The following is an 18,332-nucleotide window of genomic DNA, read 5'->3' on the forward strand; positions in this document are numbered from 1 at the left end:
CACCAAATTGAAAAAGGACCTTGGTAATTTCCCTTGATTACCTTTCTTCTTTTTTGTTAGCCTGTCCAATTCTGACTGTACCACTCCATTGAAATCTCCTAATAAAATTATTTTTTGATCCTCTATTTCAATCAATGTGATGGCCTGGGAATCTGATTCAGAGGCTGAACCGGAGGAATCCCAGCCTGCACAGGAGTCCCCGCCTCCAGGGCCGGCTGAACTGGGGCAGGGCCTTGATTCTGAAGCGCCTGCACCTGTGCCGGATCCTCAGGAGCAGGCACCAGGTGAATCCACTCTAGCTCCGGAGGTGGTTGAGGACTCAGGGCCTACAGGTGAGTCTCCCCCTGGGTCCAGTAACCCTTCAGCCTCTCCTGAACTGCAGAGGCTCAGGGCAGAGAGGCGAAGGGAACTGGTTTCTCCCAGGAGGAGTGCTCGCCTTAAGGCCAGGAGAGACGGGTCTCCTGGGGGCCGGGGCTGCCCCTGGCCTCAGAGAAGATAAAGGCCAGTGAGCCCGGTCCCAGGTTGCGTGAGCAACGTCGTTGATGAGCTGTTTCGGCTAGCATCCAGTCCTGTTCCCCCAGAGTTCCTGTCCTTGCCCGGCTTCTCGCTGTGGACCCCGCTTCGCCCGAGGACTGTCTGCCGACCCTCAACTCAGGTCCTGGACCTCGCCCCACGCTAACCTCCCCCCTGGACCAGCACAGTTTGCTCCCGCCACCCCCGCACTCCCCCTTCGTTGGGGTGAGTTCGGGAAAAGCCAGAAGCCATGGCCGACCAGGCAGCTGTGCTGGTGGCATTGGCCCAGGAGAACCAGGCCTTGACTCACACCGTGCAGCAGCTCAGCGATGCGGTTCCGGCACTTCAGCAGCGGTTGGACGCCCTACCGGCTCCTGTGGCCGACGCCCCAGCTCCAGGCAAGTACCCAGTGGCCTTGCCAAAGAAATTTAATGGGGCCCCGGCCAGCTTTCCCCTGTTCCTCGCCCAGGCCAAGTTGTATATTCAGGGGCGAGCCTGGAACTTCCCTGACGACCGCACCAAGGTGCACTTTTTGATCAGTTTGTTAAAGGACCAGGCAGCCAAGTGGGCATTGCCGCTGCTCAGGCAAGACTCCCCCTTGCTGACAGACTATATGGGGTTTTGCAACCATTTGGAGGCCGCATTCGGCAACCCCCAGAAGGAGAGTCAAGCCAACTGGGCAATTAGGCGTTTGAAACAGGGCAAGTCCACTGCGGCTGCCTACACCATGGAATTTCGGCTGTTGGCGCAAGACTTGTCTTGGAATGACTCTGCACTTCGGGACCAGTATCTTGAGGGACTGTCGCACGAGATTCTGGACCAGTTGGCCATGATGGATCGTCCCACCATGCTGGACGCCCTTATTCAGCGGAGCCTGCAGATAGACGATCGGTTGGAGGACCGTCGCCAGGCCCGGGACCGCCAGCACCCCTGGCTCCTGGCTCCAGTCCTTCCCAGCAGGTCCACGCCCACAGCCGAGTTGCCGGACGAGCCAACGCAGCTCGGGGCTGCGCGACCTCGCCTCTCCCCCTCAGAGAAGACGCGGCGTCGGGAGGGGAACCTGTGTCTTTACTGCAGTGGGAGTGGACATTACGCCTGATCCTGTCCCGAGAAGATGCCAGTCGCAGGAAAACGGCCAACCTCGGTAGCCGAAGGCCCTAGCAACCTGGGGTCCCAAACCATGCAAGAGGGGCCCTCACCAGTGGAATTGCGACATCTCATGGTTCCGGTGCGTCTCTACCCTCCAGGTGGGCCCTGGATTCTTACCCATGCTCTGGTAGATTCGGGGGCAACCCGCTCCTATATAGACGCTGCCTTTGCCGCTCATCATCAGGTGCCACTTCAGAACAAGCCAGAGGCAATTGACGGACGGCTCATGCGTTACGGGGCCATCACTCGGGAGACCCAGCCCTTGGTCCTGTGTCTCCAGCAGCACCGGGAGGTGCGAACTTTGGACATTGCCTCCATGCCCCGGTTCCCCCTGCTGCTCGGGATGGACTGGCTGGAGGCTCACAATGTTCAGATTGACTGGGTCAATCAGACTGTGCACTTCCCAGACCCATGTCCCCATGCTCAGTCCGAGATGCTAGCAGCCACATCCACTGAGGAGGCTGCATCCACGCTCCCCACCGAGTACCGGGACTACCAAGATGTGTTCGAGGAACGGGGGGCAGACCAGCTGCCGCTGCATCGGTCTTTTGACTGCGGCATAGACCTCCAGCCCGGAGCGCCCCTGCCGGTGAGTCGCTTATACTCTCTAACAGAGCCAGAGCGCGAAGCTTTGCAGGACTTCCTGCGCAAGAACCTGGAGCGTGGTTTCATTAGGCCTTCTACCTCGCCCACCGCTGTGCCAGTGCTCTTCGTTAAGAAGAAATGTGGAGAGCTTCGCCTTTGCCATGATTACTGGGCCATGAACAAGATTACCATCCCAGACCGGTACCCCTTGCCCCTTATTTCAGAGTTGCTGGAGCGGGTGCAAGGGGTGCAGGTGTTCACCAAGCTAGACCTCCGGGGGGCCTACAATTTAATTCGGATCCGAGCCGGGAATGAGAGGAAGACAGCATTCGGGACCCGGTATGGGCAGTTCGAATACCTGTTTATGCCCTTCGGATTGTGCAACGTGCCCGCTGTGTTCCAACGGTACATCAACCACGTGTTCCAGGACTTGCTAGACAAGTACGTGGTGGTGTACTTGGATGACATTCTGGTTTTCTCCCGTGACCCGGCTCGCCACAAGGGTCATGTCCGGACTGTGCTGCAGCGCTTGCGGGAGCACCGCCTGTATGCAAAGCTCAGTGAGTGCGAGTTCCGTCAGTGGACTTCCTTGGTCACCAACTCTCTCCAGATGGGGTGCAGATGGATCCTGGGAAGGTGGCAGCGGTTCGGGAATGGGCGGCACCTCGGAACCGCAAGGACCTACAGCGATTCGTGGGGTTCGCCAATTATTACCGGACCTTCATTGCAGGCTATGCACATCGCAGCACCCCGTTGACCCAGCTATTGCGCCCCAAGACGCCGTTTTCCTGGGACAAGGAGGCAGAGGAGGCGTTTCAGGGGTTGAAGGCCTGTTTCCAGAGAGCGCCGATCTTGCAACATCCTGATCCCTCTCGACCCTTTGTGGTAGAGACCGACGCCTCCAGTACGGCTCTCGGTACCATCTTGTCTCAGCAGTACGGACCTGATGCACCACTCTTACCCTGCGCCTTCTATTCCCGCCAGCTCCTTCCAGCGGAGCGTAACTATACGGTGTGGGAGCGGGAACTACTGGCCACCTTGATCAAATTAGTTCAAATTAATCCACTGCCTCGGCACAAAGTTTCAGAGGACTTTCACTTTGTACTCACTCAGCAGGGTTGTCAGCCTCCTTCCTTTTTTCTTGCAACTTTCTCTCTCTGCGACATTTTCTCTCCGCTACTGGGATGGACTCCTTAAATCAATCCTTCGACATCCAGAACTCCCTCAGTGTATTCTTTTCAAGTCTATCTTTAAAGCCAGCTATGCACACTGAGGGTTCTGTTCTTATAGCTTTGGAAGTTTACCGCTTTTCAGTAGAAGTTAGAGACATCACAACGCGGGGGTGGTGGTGCCTCCCTGTCGCGTCTGCAGCTCCATTCGCTCTCGAGCCTTTTAAAAAAAAACCTGAAAAAGTGGAGAAGCCGCTTTGACGCCGCTGGGTCCCTGTCCCCCAAGGCTGCTCCTCTTGAGGTTTGGGGGTGCGTAGTGCCCTTGCGCCACCCCCGAACCCCCACGTCGCTCTTTTCTGCACTTCCACAATGTCCGCGGTAAACCGGAACTCCTTGTATGGCAAACATTTAAATCAGTGAAAAGACAGAATTTGAGTCCATCATAACAGAGTTCTACCTTTTGGGTAAAATTTATAAACTATTAATCAAATATGACACCGAGCCCGGACAAGCAAAACCTTATATGACAAAATGGATGCAAAAATTTTAAGAGCAGTTTACAGTGGAACAATAACAATTATGAATAAAGGAATAAAACTTCAAGTTAAGCCCTAAAACAAAATTGGTACAGTGGAACCTTGGGTTGCAGACATAACCCGTGACTGAGGCACGTCCGCAACCCACAGCGTTCGCATCCTGAAGCACCACATCTGCACAGGCGCCAGCACAATTTGGCGCTTCTGCGCATGTGCGAGCGGCGAAACCAGGAAGTAACCTGTTCTGGTACTTCCAGGTTTCCCGCGGTCTGCAACCCAAAAACATATAACCTGAAGCGGCCGTAACATGAGGTATGACTGTACAAAAATGTTCTTTCAATGGTATATAACTTTGAAAAATATACAGAAGAGGAATAATGCAATGAATGGACATTGCTGGAAATGTGATAGACCTTAAGGAATCTTCTTCCATTTATGGTGGACCTGTGAAAAGACCAAAAAGTTTTGGAGGAAAGTTCATTTCGAAATGAAAAAAATGTAAACCCCCCCCCCCAAAAAAAATTGCATTGGACCCCCAAACTATGCTGTTGGGAATGACTCCTTCAGCTACTGTATTGTGAAATCGTCATAGAATCATAGAGTTGGAAGAGACCACAAGGGCCATCGAGTCCAACCCCCTGCCAAGCAGGAAACACCATCAGAGCACTCCTGACATATGGTTGTCAAGCCTCTGCTTAAAGACCTCCAAAGAAGGAGACTCCACCACACTCCTTGGCAGCAAATTCCACTGTCGAATAGCTCTTACTGTCAGGAAGTTCTTCCCAATGTTTAGGTGGAATCTTCTTTCTTGTAGTTTGGATCCATTGCTCCGTGTCCGCTTCTCTGGAGCAGCAGAAAACAACCTTTCTCCCTCCTCTATGTGACATCCTTTTATATATTTGAACATGACTATCATATCACCCCTTAACCTCCTCTTCTCCAGGCTAAACATGCCCAGCTCCCTTAGCCGTTCCTCATAAGGCATCGTTTCCAGGCCTTTGACCATTTTGGTTGCCCTCCTCTGGACACGTTCCAGTTTGTCAGTGTCCTTCTTGAACTGTGGTGCCCAGAACTGGACACAGTACTCCAGGTGAGGTCTGACCAGAGCAGAATACAGTGGCACTATTACTTCCCTTGATCTAGATGCTATACTCCTATTGATGCAGCCCAGAATTGCATTGGCTTTTTTAGCTACCGCGTCACACTGTTGGCTCATGTCAAGTTTGTGGTCAACCAAGACTCCTAGATCCTTTTCACATGTACTGCTCTCAAGCCAGGTGTCACCCATCTTGTATTTGTGCCTCTCATTTTTTTTGCCCAAGTGCAATACTTTACATTTCTCCCTGTTAAAATTCATCTTGTTTGTTTTTGTCCAGTTCTCTAATCTGTCAAGGTCATTTTGAAGTGTGATCCTGTCCTCTGGGGTGTTATCCACCCCTCCCAGTTTGGTGTCATCTGTAAATTTGATCAGGATGCCCTTGAGTCCATCATCCAAGTCGTTGATAAAGATGTTGAATAAGACCGGGCCCAAGACAGAACCCTGTGGCACCCCACTAGCCACTCTTCTCCAGGATGAAGAGGAACCATTGATGAGCACCCTTTGGGTTTGGTCAGTCAGCCAGTTACAAATCCACTGAGTGGTAGCATAGTCAAGACCGCATTTTACCAGCTTCTTTACAAGAATATCATGGGGCACCTTGTCGAATGCCTTGCTGAAATCAAGGTAGGCTACATCCACTGCGTTCCCTTCATCTACCAGGCTTGTAATTTTGTCAAAAAACGAGATCAGGTTAGTCTGACATGACTTATTTTTCAGAAATCCATGCTGACTATTGGTGATCGCAGCATTCCTTTCTAGGTGCTCACAGACTGTTTGCTTAATGATCTGCTCCAGAATCTTCCCTGGTATTGATGTCAGACTGACTGGGCGGTAATTATTTGGGTCCTCTCTTTTCCCCTTTTTGAAAAGAGGGACAACATTTGCCCTCCTCCAGTCTGCCGGGACTTCGCCTGTTCTCCAGGAATTCTCAAAGATGACTGCCAGTGGTTCTGAGATCACATCTGCCAGTTCTTTTAATACTCTTGGATGCAGTTCATCTGGCCCTGGAGACTTGAATACATCTAAACTAGCCAAGTATTCTTGTACTATCTCCTTAGTTATTCTGGGCTGTGTTTCCTTTGCTGAATCATTTGCTCCAAATTCTTCAGGTCGGGCATTGTTTTCTTTATCGGAGAAGACTGAGGCAAAGAAGGCATTGAGGAGTTCAGCCCTTTCTGTGTCCCCTGTTTGCATTTCACCATCTTCTCCTCTGAGTGACCCCACTGTTTCTTTGTTCTTCCTTTTGCTACAAACATACCCATAAAAGCCTTTTTTGTTGCTTTTAACCTATCTAGCAAGCCTGAGTTCATTCTGTGCTTTAGCTTTTCTGACTTTGTGTCTACACGTGCTGGCTATTTGTTTGAATTCCTCTTTGGTGGTTTCCCCCCTTTTCCATTTTTTGTACACATCCTTTTTTAATCTTAACTCAGTTAAAAGTTCTTTTGATAGCCACCCTGGCTTCTTTAGGCACCTTCCATGTTTCCGTCTCATTGGTATTGCCTGACGTTGTGCTTTTACTATCTCCCTCTTAACATCAACCAAGTCAGTGGAACTATTTAGTTATATGACCACAGCAGTCAGAGTGGTCTTGGCTAACATATGGAAATCTGACATATGTCCTGAAATAGATGCATGGAAAGAGAAACTATCAGAATATGCAGTAATGGCAAAACTCACGAATTTAGTAAATAATTGACTCATCTTTATAATTTGTAAACAACTTAACAGAACCGTAACAAAATGAACATCTGTATGGATTTGTAAAATAGACCTTAGTTACAAAATTATTTCCTGTTTAAAAACAGCTTTTTGTGTATATGATAAAGAAAGAAATATATAGTAGAAGAAATCTTGTCTGTCTGATCTAGAAATGAAATCATATTTTAAAATAATTCTTGCTTTAGATTTTTATAATCATATATGGTATTTCTCCAATAGCAAACTAATTGGAAATAATATTTAGTACACTAACCTTTGTTTAACTCTTGATAAATGTCAACTTGTTGAGTTATTTTGTACCATTGTGATTCAATGTTATATTTGCGCTCAACCAGGGAAACCCACATGACCTGAAGGTGTTGCTGTGCAATGCTAGGTCAATGATTCATAAGACCACTGCCATCCATGACTTGATCGTGGATGGAGGACTTGACCTGGCATGTGTAACAGAGACTTGGTTGGATGAAACAGATGGTCCTGTCCTAGCTGCTGCTTGTCCACCATGTTTCTCTTACACACAGCAACCCAGGTCATGTGGGGGGGGGTGCAGTGATTTTTAGGAAGTCACTAGCTTGCATCAGGCGTCCTACTGGGAAGACCCAGTTCTCTGAGTGCATGTTTTGGAAGTTGGGCAATAGGAGCAGTACAGGATTCCTTTTGGTGTACTGACCTCCCCGCTGCACCAAGGATTCCCTGCCCAAGCTGCTTCAGGTCATGGCGGATGTTCTCCTGGAGATACCTAGTTTGGATGTCCTAGGGGATTTTAACATCCATGCCAACACGACCTTACAAGGGGCTGCTTGGGACTTCGTGGAAAGCATGGCCTCCATGGGGCTGTCCTTGAATAAGTTTGGCCCAACTCATAGTCACGGACATGCCTTAAACCTGGTGTTCACCTCTAGTGAGGTGGGTGATCTGACACTAGGTAAAAGTGAAACAAAAGAAGTGCCATGGTCAGATCACTTCCTGGTGCAACTGGACTTCTCTGTGACCCTTCTCCTCTGCAGGGAGGTGGGACCAATTCGGATGGTCCGCCCCCACCACTTAATGGATCCAAATGGTTTCCAGAGAGTGGTAGAGCATGCTTTATCCCATGTTGATGGCCTTTCAGCTGATTCCCTAGTGACCCACTGGAATGCAGAGTTAACCAGGGCTATCAACTGTCTGGCTCCAAAGCGCCCTCTCCTAGTGCATGGAGCCTGGACAGCCCCATGGTTTTCCCCGGAGCTGAGGGCGATGAAACAATCGTTGAGACGGCTAGAGAAACTCATTCTGAATTGAACTGGACACAGGTTAGAGCTCAACGTCGAGCCTACCAAGTGGCGATAGTGACGGCAAAGAAGACTTTCTTCATCGCCTCTATTGCATCTGCAGAAAATAGTAGCAGGAGACTCTTTCAGGTGGTTTGCAATTTAACGGAACCACCTTTACCACCGGGGCCTTGTAAAGACCCCAAGATCTCCTGCAACGATTTTGCAGATAAAGTAGCTCATATCTGGAAGGAGGGTAGACACCACCGTGGGAGCAGGGCCGGGGCAGGAGAGTGCTAGAGCCCTGTCTGGTCAAGTTGCATGGAATCAATTTCAATCTGTTACCCCCGAGAATGTGGACATGGATCCAATGATGTCCCCATGGATCCTTACGTTTTTTATGGTTTTTTTTAAAAAAGATATTTATTAAAGGTTTAATAGTTACAGAAAAAAGAAGAAAAAAACAGTACAGTGGTGCCTCGCAAGACGAAATTAATCCGTTCTGCGAGTCTCTTCGTCTTGCGGTTTTTTCGTCTTGCGAAGCACGGCTATTAGCGGCTTAGCAGCTATTAACGGCTTAGTGGCTTAGCGGCTGTTAACGGCTTAGCGGCTTTAAGAAAAAGGAAACAAACTCGCAAAAACTCGCAAGACGTTTCATCTTGCGAAGCAAGCCCATAGGGAAATTCGTGTTGTGGAACGACTCAAAAAACGGAAAACTCTTTCGTCTTGCGCGTTTTTCGTCTTGCGAGGCATTCGTCTTGCGAGGTACCACTGTAAAAAGTTCACAATACATCAAAAATAAAAACAAAAAAACAAAAAAAGAACAATACAACAAAACAACATGAAAAACAAAAACATTCAAAAAACACACCCAATATTTCTATATCTCTACCTTTCATTTACTTGTATCATCGACCTCCTCACACCTCCCTTTTTTGTATTCTTGTTCAATTAGCTATTTCAGCAAATCCTTTCCATCTTTCTCAATTTTTGTTCTACAATTTATCTTAACACAATCTGACCTTAAATTTTACACTTTGGCCCATTAACAATCTATTTTTACTTAGTTCTTTATAACATTTCTGCTAAAACCATGTAACTTCATTCCAGCATCCTTCTAACATTCATTAATTTTACAATATTTCTGTAAATATACTTTGAATTTTTTCCAATCTTCTTCCACCAACTCTTCTCCCTGGTCTCGGATTCTGCCAGTCATTTCCGCCAATTCCATGTAGTCCATCAGCTTCATCTGCCATTCTTCCCGGGTGGGTAAATCTTGTGTCTTCCAGTGCTTTGCGATGAGTATTCTTGCTGCTGTTGTAGCATACATAAAAAAGGTTCTATCCTTCTTTGGCACCAATTGGCCTACCATGCCCAGGAGAAAGGCCTCTGGTTTCTTCAGAAAGGTATATTTAAATACCTTTTTCATTTTATTATAAATCATCTCCCAGAAGTTCTTAATCCTTGGGCATGTCCACCAAAGGTGAAAGAATGTACCTTCAGTCTCCTTACATTTCCAACATTTGTTATCAGGCAAATGGTAGATTCTTGCAAGCTTGACTGGTGTTATGTACCACCTATAGATCATTTTCATTAGATTCTCTCTTAAGGCATTACATGCTGTAAACTTCATACCTGTGGTCCATAACTGTTCCCAGTCAGCCATCATAATATTATGTCCTACATCTTGTGCCCATTTGATCATAGCAGATTTCACCGTTTCATCCTGAGTATTCCATTTCAACAGCAAGTTATACATTCTTGACAAATTCTTAACTTTGGGGTCTAACAATTCTGTTTCCAATTTTGATTTTTCCACCTGGAAGCCTAATTTGTTGTCCAAATTATATGCCTCCATTATTTTATAATAATGGAGCCAGTCTCGCACTCTGTTTTTTAATTTTTCAAAGCTCTGCAGTTTTAGTCTATCTCCCTCTTGCTCCAGAATTTCCCAATACTTCGGCCATTTGGCCTCCATATTGAGTTTTTTCTGAGCCTTTGCTTCCATTGGTGACAGCCATCTCGGGGTTTTATTTTCTAACAGGTCTTTGTATCTTATCCAGACATTAAACAGTGCTTTCCTGACAATATGGTTTTTAAACGCTTTATGTGCTTTAACCTTGTCATACCACAGATATGCATGCCAACCAAATACATTGTTAAAACCTTCCAAATCCAACACGTCAGTATTTTCAAGAAGCATCCATTCTCTCAGCCAACGAAAAGCGGCTGATTCATAATAAAGTTTAAGGTCTGGCAGGGCAAATCCACCTCTTTCTTTAGCATCAGTTAATATCTTAAATTTTATATGAGGCTTCTTGCCCTGCCAGACAAATCTAGAGATATCTCTCTGCCACTTCTTGAAACAGTCCATTTTGTCCAAACTTTGAAATGTTTGAAACAGAAACAGCATTCTTGGCAGTACATTCATTTTTATCACAGCAATTCAACCTAACAACGATAACTTCAAATTTGACCATATTTCTAAGTCCTTTTTCACTTCAGTCCAACATTTTTCATAATTATCCTTAAATAAATTCACATTCTTAGCGGTCATATTAACCCCTAAATATTTCACTTTCTTAACCAGTGTTAATCCTGTCTCCTTCTGAAATTTATCTCTCTCAATCTCAGTTAGATTTTTCTCTAAAACCTTAGTTTTCGTCTTGCTCAACTTAAAACCTGCTACCTGACCAAATTCTTGAATCAGTTCCAGAACTCTTTTAGTACTAGATTCTGGCTCCTGTAAAGTCAATACCAAATCATCAGCAAATGCTTTCAGTTTGTACTGTTTGGCTCCCACTTGTATACCTTTTACCAGTTGGTCCTTTCTGATCATATTTAGCAAAACCTCCAGGACCGATATAAAAAGCAATGGAGAAATTGGGCAACCTTGTCGTGTTCCTTTCTCAATCTTAAATTCTTCCGTCACTACGTTATTCACAATTAATTTAGCCTTCTGTTCTGAGTAAATTGCAGCTATACCATTTCCAAAGCCTTGACCAACCCCCATCCCCTGTAAATTCTTCTTCATAAAACTCCAAGAAATGTTGTCAAAGGCTTTCTCTGCGTCCACAAATATCAAAACTGCTTTAGTATTGATCTTCACTTGTAGTTTTTCTAAAATACAGTGGTGCCCCGCAAGACAAATGCCTCGCAAGACGGAAAACTCGCTAGACGAAAGAGTTTTCCGTTTTGGAGGTGCTTCGCAAAACGAATTTCCTATGGGCTTGCTTCGCAAGACGACAATGCCTTGCGAGTTCCTGCGGTTTTTCCCCCCTCCCCCCTTTTTCTAAGCCGCTAAGCCGCTTATCAGCTGATCCGATCAGCAGATAAGCCGCTAAAAGCCGCTAATAGCCGCTAATAGCCACTAATAGCCGCTAATAGCCGCTAATAGCGCTAATCCGCTAATCCATCAATGGGCTTGCTTCGCAAGACGAAAAAACCGCTAGACGAAGAGAATCACAGAACGGATTCTTTTCGTCTTGCGAGGCACCACTGTATTAATTATATTCCTCGTATTGTCAGACAAGTGTCTGCCCGGGAGAAAACCCGCTTGATCTTTATGAATTTCTTCTGTTAGCACCTTTTTTAATCTTCTAGCCAAAATGTCTGCAAAATTTTTGTAATCCACATTAAGCAGTGATATGGGGCGGTAGTTCTTAAGCCGTGTCTTTTCAGTCTCTGTTTTCGATATAAGTGTAATATATGCTTCTTTCCACGACTCTGGTGCCTTTTTCCCTTCCAATATTTCATTACAGACTTCTTTTAAAGGTTGTATTAACCATTCTTTCAAAGATCTGTAGTATCTTGAAGTCAATCCATCCGGTCCTAGGGATTTACCCAATTGCATGTTCTGGATGGCCCCTTCTACTTCCTGTTCTGTTATTTTATGATTCAGCATTAACTTATTTTCCTGGGAATTTTTTTGTAGTCCATTAATTTTCAAAAATTTAGCAATGTCCATTTCTTTCTGTGTCTCCTGTGTATATAGTTTTTTAAAATACCTCTGGAAGCACTTTCTAATTTCCACCGGATTCTGTATATTCTTTCCTTCCACTTCTAAATTCGTAATAGTGTTAAGTTTTTGTCTTTTTTTCATTTGCCAAGCCAACAATTTTCCGCACTTGTTTGCCAATTCAAATGTCTTTTGTCTCATCTGTTTAATCTTCCATTCTATTTCCTGATTCATCATTTTCATATATTGTACTTGATATAACTTTATCTCTTTTAAAATCTCCTGCGACTTTGGTTTCACCCTCAGTTTCTTCTCTCCTTCCTTTATTTTTTCCAGGATTCTATCTTTTTTCTCATTTTGAGTTCTCTTCTTAATTGCATTTTGTTGTATCAAGAATCCTCTCATGACCGCTTTACTTGCATCCCAAATTACTCTTTTTTCCACAGTATTGTTGATATTTATCTCAAAATAATCTCTCAGAGTTTTTTGGGCCTTCTTAGTGAATTCTTCATTCCTAAACAAAGTATCATTCATCCTCCATCTAAAGGAACCAATTGGCGTCAATTTCATTTCCATCTTCACAGCATTATGATCAGAGCAGGTTTTGGGGCAAATTTCCACTTTACTAGTCTTTGGAGCCAGTCCTCTCGTTACCCAAATTTGGTCAATTCTTGTCCATGTCATTTTAGCCTCAGAGAAGAAGGTTCCCTCTCTTCCCAGGGGGTTCTTCGTTCTCCAAATATCAACCAAATCCATATTTCCAGTCATATCAAATAAAGTTTTTGGTAGTCTTCCATCCTTGGTGACTACCTGTCTCTGTGCCTTGTCCATATTTGTAGACACCACACCATTCATATCTCCCATCAAAATCATATTGTAATCCATATAGTCCATCAGAGTCTCATGTAACTTCTTAAAAAATTCCGATTTTCCTTCATTTGGTGCATAAATACCTACTATCAAGAATTTTTCTCCTTGCGTTTGAATTTCAATTGCAACGAATCTTCCTTGATCATCTTTAAATATAAATTTTGGTGGTAGGCTCTCCTTTGCGTAGATGACCACTCCTCTTTTTTTGACTTTATCCGATGAAATAAATTCTTGGCCTAATCTTTTATTATTCAATAACTTCCTGTGTACCCTTGTCACATATGTTTCTTGTAAACAAATCAAGTCCAAATGCTCTTTTTTCAATAAATGAAATACTCTCCGCTTCTTTTCGGGGGAGTTCAGTCCATTCACATTCCAACTCAAGACCTGCAGCGCCATCATGTGGTTACTTTGGTACCCCCCCCAACTGCCCCCAAAGCTTGCTCCTCTTCTGTTGGTTGTGGTGGTGGCACATTCACTGGGGGGTCCAGTCCAAAGGATAATGTCGATATGTCCAACGTTCCCCTGTTTGGTGATCTTCTCTCCAATGCTCTTTGCTCTGATCCTCTATCTGGTGATCTTCTGTCCAATACTGTTGGCTCTTTTCCGATTCCCTTCTGCAGATCTTCGTATTTAAACAGAAACTTTATTTTATCTTCTACTGATCTTATTTTTATTTTCCTTCCTTTAAAGCTGAAGGATAGGCCTTGAGGAAATTCCCACCTGAATATGATTTTGTTCCTTCTCAGCAGGGCAACCAAATCTCCAAAATTGGACCTAAGGTCCAAAAGATGTTTTGGGATATCTTTAAATATTTCCACTCTTGACTGTTGTATTACCAAAGTCTTCTCGTAATGCCAGCCCAAAATTTTATCTCTCTCTTCTTTAGATCGGAGGGTAATCAAACAGTCTCTTATTCTGTTCTTCTCCTTCTTCCCTCCTCTTCCAAGTCTGAAGGCCCTCACAATTCTAAACTCCTCTTTTTCCAGGTCCAAATCCCAATAGGCTGCAAATTCCTCCGTGAGACAGTCTATCAAACAGTCCTTTTCCAGTTCAGGTACAGCTCTAATCCTCAAGTTTGTCTGTTTTTCCTTGACCTCAATCATAGAAAGCGCCAACTTATGGTCCTCAAGTTGCTTCTGTAGGTCTGGAACTCTCTCTGTTTCCAGTTGAGTTACCTTCGCTTCCACAGCCACAACCTTTTCCTTGACTTCCTCTGTGATCTGTCGAGTTGAATTAGACTCCTGAATCAATTCCTCAATAGCTTCTGTATTTGTATTAACTTTTTGTCCCAAACTATTTATGCTTTGTGTATTCTGATTTATACTTTGTGTATTGCCATAAAACAGGCAAAGTGTACCTCATCAGCAGTTGATGCCATAATGCCATAAAACAGGCAAAGTGTACCTCATCAGCAGTTGCCCGTTTTTATTATCAGAAAGGTAATCAATTTATTCCTGCGGCCAATCAGATATTTCAAACAAAAGTGCAATCCCAGATATTCTATGGAATCCCGCTATGGGTCCAAGCATATAACAGTGATTTAAAAAAGATTCACTCCAGCTTTCTGAGACGTATTCTTGGACTCCCAGCTGTGATCAAATATGAAACAATGTGTGCAGAAATAGGCATACACACAATGGAATATTGGGCATGGTCCACCTCAATAAAGTACTGGTTACGCTGCCATTTTCGCTGCCCTCCATCAAGTCTGCTCGCTGATTTGCTCAAAGACTCCTATAAATCAAGATGGTATCAGTACCTCGAAAAAAAGATTGAATCTTTAGGCATCGAGCTGGAGCCCCTGTACAATTCTAATGAGCAATACATTTTCCATAATATCCAAACTAGACTAAAGGATGTCGAGAGACAAAATATTATGGCAGCTGTAAACAAAATTTGCTCCCCCATATTCTATGATTTAAATATCTTAGATAGCAGAGCCAATTACGTCACTAAATTAATAATCCCAGCCCAACGTAGGGCTTTTATGCTGGCCCGTTTGAATGTTTTTCCCTCAGCATTTGTCAGGGGAAGATATCAAAACATTCCTAGAAACAAGAGATTCTGCAGATGTTCTATGAATGTCCCGGACACTGTAGAGCATATTCTCTTTCATTGCCCATTGTACAGTATCCCACGTCAACGCGTGCTGTCCCCTCTTTTGGGTGGTCTGGAACCCCAGCAAGGTGAATGTGTGGGATTCTGCCTATCCGACGTCGACCAAAGGGTAACGGCGGGGGTAGCCGAGTTTTTGGTAGCAGTCCTCCAAGGAGCAGGTTAACAACGAAAACCACTGATTTTATATGTATATATATATATATATGTATGTAGCCAACTGCTGCCTTTTATATATATTTCAAAGCTTTTATATGTTATTTCCTCTTTTATGGTTTTATTTGCACAATGCCTAATAAAGGTTTGATAAGTAGTAACTTTGTGTATTCTGATCTAATTTTTTATTCATTTGTTCCAATGATTCATTTATCTTGCTTAATGCAAGTGCCAAGGCCTCTTCTGATATCATTCCTTTTGATTTAGAGTGCATTAATACAGCTGCAGATGGAGCAGGAGGGCCAGATGTAGAAGCTCTTCGCTGCCAAGACTTCCCAGACCTTGTTGTTTTGTCTTGGATTGGCGGGTCTATTTTTTCTCTTCCATCTGCCATAACACTTAAGCCCTTCAAGGTCAATTCCACAGTCCCAGAGTCTTATCTTTAGAATTGGAAAATTCCAACCCTTGTAGCAATTTCACAACCCTCCTCTAGAGGGAAATAGTTACTAATTGTATTGTGTTAGTCCAAAATGTCACTTTTTTAAAACACAGTTGCACCAATATATTTAGTATCAAGTCTCAGTTACTATTAGTCAGTTGCTTTTACTCCTTTTACTCTTTTTTTTAGTCAGAAGAGGGTAATTGAGACAATGTATCACTCTTGTTTCACTAGCTGTCAATAAACGGTCTAGTCACAGTCTATGCAACACTCCAAAGTACAACAGTCTTAATGGCAGCCCGTTCCCAGGTTCTGAGCGATGGAAATTTAGCTTCTTTCCCTCTCTTTTTGCAGGCAAATATTGTCCAAAACTCCCCCCCTCTTCTCCTGCTTCCAAGGGGGGGGGGTCGCTATTTTTAATGCTGGAAATTTGAACGTTTAAGATAGACTTCCAAGGCTTTAGCTTAAGCCTGTTTGCTTCCGACTATTTACAAAGGAGGAAGGAGGACTTCCTGTTTTAAGCCTCCCCCCGTTCGTTGCCAAATTCAACTTTTGAAACTCCGATTCTTCACTTTACTCACGGGTAGTTACTTTTAGATCCAATTGTCCACAGGAAAAAGTCAGCGCTCTCCGGCAACGGCTGTGCGGCTTCACTCTGTGGAAGTAGCAGTCGATTCAAAGCACCGCGCCGCTCACCCCACTTCGCTCCGGATCCCCGAAAACGGGTTTCCCCGTGAGTAGGGGAGGCGCTGATGGTGCCCGCCGAATCCCACGTTCACAGGCTTCACCCGCCTGTGATTTTTGAAGGGTCTCTGCCTTCCCCGCGGCGGCCAGACCCGATTTCCACAGAGCGGGTTCCTCTTATTCAGAGGAATTCCGCCATTACCGATGGCGCTAACCCGGAAGTCTTACTTTTTTTTAATGTTTGGTCACCCTGAAATCACACATGATGTATATGACCACAGAATGAACCACAAAAACCACAGAGCACAGACAAGGAACAAACACTATATTCAATACTTTGATCCTCATGGATCATCATGATTGTTAAATGGACTCCACCAAATTATATTGTAAGTGTCAGCATCGCCCTTGAGCCAGTGCTACCAACTGGACTCATACACTTCAGCCCCGACTGGGCTAGGCAAGCTGGGTAGCACTTCCAGAGACCACCTTCTGCACAGGAACAGGTCAAAGTGCTGTGGACTCACAGCTTAGAGTTGTGAGCACCGGATTCACTCCAACAAGAAGACAGTCGTCGCACAGCAGAGTACAGCAGAGTATAGCAGAGCATAAACGACTCGGAGAGCAGCTCTGTAGAATATCTTCTTTTATTCTATCTACAACTATAATACACAACTGTACAGAGCTAAATGAGGTCTAAACGAAAATGCTGAACTGCACTGAGTGTCTGCAGCTGCTCTTAGCAGCAACCTTATCTATACACACGATCTCTCTCTCTCTCTCTCTCTCTCTCTCTGATGCGAGGCTGGAGCAGAATAAGTAGAGAGCAGAAACTGCCCCCTCCTCTCTGGAGAATTAGCAGAGCACATCAGCAGATTCTTGGATATGGGAGGGGTGAAATCTCCTCAGTAAGATCACACCAGTGTCCATGGAATGACCAAAATAAAAACTCTATCTGAAACGGTTCTACATTAGCAAGAACATTGTATTAAAATGACATTCATATTCATAGGTTCCACTGTGAAAAACTGCACCTGGAAATTTTTGATGCTGCTAAACTTCAAGAATATCCAAGGCAGAGATTGTGATGATCTTACCTGTGAATGTAAATTATCAAACCAACTAGATGGAGACCACCAAAGTAACCATGAAAAACAATCACCTGTCTTGTGTCAATTCAGCTACAAAAGGTTTTGGGACAAAAGTTGGTTCCTTTGGGGGGGTGGTAATTATAAATGGAGGTTTAACTGCAAGTTTTCTTGCCAACAGAATTTGTCAGTGCAAACTTTGAAATAGGGGGTCTCCAACGTGGTGCCCATGGGCATCATGGTGCCTGCTGACAGCTTTCCTGGAGTCCACCACGTGTTTTTAGAAACAGGATTAGTGGTGAATTGTGCCCAGCATGACTTCAGATTGTTCATAGTACGTTTGATTGGTTGCAGGGGCATATGAAGAGGCAGCGGGATAGTGGTGCCCCGGGGTGCCACGCTGGGGGGAGGGTGACAGTACGCTCGCTGTACTGGCTGCCGCTTGTCCGGCATCCGTGTGGGCTGCCGCTCTTGCAGTAACTGTACAAGCAGCCTCTCTCTCAGCGACTGTATGGGCCGTACGGGCAGCTGCTCTCGCGGCGACTGTACAGGCTGCTGCTCGCGTAGCGTCCGTACAGGCAGCCCCTCTCACAGCGGCTGTACGGGCAGCCGCTCTCCTGGCGACCATATGGGCTGTCGCACACGCAGCATCCATACGGGCAGCCATGCATGCACAGTCCGTACAGGACATCATCCAGGCCTTGTTACCATATTATAGCTGCCACAAAATCTATCTGCATGCCACCAGAACCAGGGAAGCCTTGCCAGTTGCAGCTCACACAGTTGAAGCGAAATAAAAGACAGAAGAGTAGATCGGGAATAAAGTTCCCCAGACTGCAGGAAAAGATAACAGTAGCTCCAGCATCTGATTCAGTGCAGACTGCTGGGAGGTTGGACTCCTTAAGATCACCAACTGACTATGAGACACCTGGAAAGCACTCAACCTCAGATGACCTCCACTCCAAAAAGTGGGAAAGAGGATTTGACAGTGACCAA

General features: G+C 45.2%; 1 protein-coding gene and 1 long non-coding RNA gene across 2 annotated transcripts in view; one reads left to right on the forward strand and one right to left on the reverse strand.

The window, feature by feature from the left end:
- The window catches only part of LOC310697725, a 951,570-nt gene that overhangs the window by 464,436 nt on the left and 468,802 nt on the right, over positions 1–18,332 (reverse strand). The gene's annotated exons all lie outside the window — the stretch shown is intronic.
- LOC310697691 (P2R1A-PPP2R2A-interacting phosphatase regulator 1-like) overlaps positions 1–18,332 on the forward strand; it is a 456,471-nt gene that overhangs the window by 85,128 nt on the left and 353,011 nt on the right. The gene's annotated exons all lie outside the window — the stretch shown is intronic.

The sequence above is a fragment of the Podarcis liolepis genome (genome assembly GCF_965112155.1).
Source record: "Podarcis liolepis genome assembly, chromosome: W".
Lineage (NCBI taxonomy): Eukaryota > Metazoa > Chordata > Lepidosauria > Squamata > Lacertidae > Podarcis > Podarcis liolepis.